Source organism: Octopus bimaculoides, chromosome 7, assembly GCF_001194135.2.
Source record: "Octopus bimaculoides isolate UCB-OBI-ISO-001 chromosome 7, ASM119413v2, whole genome shotgun sequence".
Taxonomy (NCBI): domain Eukaryota; kingdom Metazoa; phylum Mollusca; class Cephalopoda; order Octopoda; family Octopodidae; genus Octopus; species Octopus bimaculoides.
Window position 1 is genome coordinate 19707701 of NC_068987.1, and position 1379 is coordinate 19709079.

Here is a 1379-nt window from a genome sequence, read left to right on the forward strand (position 1 = left end):
AAAATGGGATGGAATGAGGCTACGTTGAAGATAAATCTACCATATGTCTGGCAATAAAACTTTCTTTGCTTCTCTCTCTCTTGGTAAAATCTGCTTTTATTGCTTGTTAATTTTTCAATCCCTTGCAAAAGAAACGTAAATATTTGAAAAAAAAAATTTTTTCCCTCTAAAAATACTGGACAAGGTTTTAGTTTTGCATTGTATCTTTTACTTGTTTCAGTCATTAGGCTGCAGCCATCCCGGGGCACCACCCATGAAAAATTTTAGTCAAACAAATTGACACTCAGTACCTATTTTTTAATTTTTATTATTATTTAAGTCTGGTACTTATTCTATCAGTCTCTTTTGCTAAACTGCTAACTCATGGGGATGTAAACACACCAACACCAGTTGTCAAGTGGTGGAGGGACAACACTGTCATACACATGCACACACAGGCAACAGGCTTCTTTCAGTTTCTGTCTACCAAATCCTTTACAACCAGAGGCTATAGTAAAAGACACTTGTCCAAGGTGCCACACTAGAGGACTAAATCCAGAACCATGTTTCTGGGAAGCAATGACCATTTCTAGTAATTCTGAGATTGATGGTAAGGAAAAGGGGAGAGAAAAAATACAACTAAAAGGTATACAGATGTACTCATAAAGGAGTACATTTGTATATCAAATCAACTTCAGGCCTGGCGAAAATAGTTGCAATATGGAGGACTCTGCTAAAAGGACCCAGAGGCCTGATGATGGTGCTAAACTAGGCAGCAGATTTAATTAAATCTACCAGCTGAGAACATCAAGAGGCTATCAGATGAACTTCTGTACAGTTTTGATCTTTAAAATTTCACTCGCAAGATTTAGGTCAAATGTGAGTCTATGGAAGGAATATTTGTGGTAGTAAGTAGCATAAATAAAAAAAATTTAAAAAATATAGTGTAATCCATAACTTTTATCCCACTCTGGTAATCCTGGGAGTGATTTGCATTCATCATCATCATCATCATCGTTTAACGTCCGCTTTCCATGCTAGCATGGGTTGGACGATTTGACTGAGGACTGGTGAAACCGGATGGCAACACCAGACTCCAATCTAAATTTGGCAGAGTTTCTACAGCTGGATGCCCTTCCTAACGCCAACCACTCAGAGAGTGTAGTAGGTGCTTTTACGTGTCACCTGCACGAAGGCCAGTCAGGCGATACTGGCAACGGCCACGCTCGAAATGGTGTCTTTTATGTGCCACCCACATAAGCCAGTCCAGGGGCACTGGCAACGATCTCGCTCGAAAATCCTACGAAGGCCAGTCAGGCGGTACTGGCAACGGCCACACTCAAAATGGTGCATCTTATGTGCCACCCGCACAAGAGCCAGTCCAGGGGCACTGGCAACGA

The 1379-nt window shown here is 41.1% G+C and overlaps 1 protein-coding gene across 9 annotated transcripts in view; it reads right to left on the reverse strand.

Annotated features, from left to right (window-relative positions):
• Nucleotides 1–1379, reverse strand: part of LOC106872891 (probable phospholipid-transporting ATPase IA) — a 427279-nt gene that overhangs the window by 210140 nt on the left and 215760 nt on the right. The window lies entirely within an intron of this gene.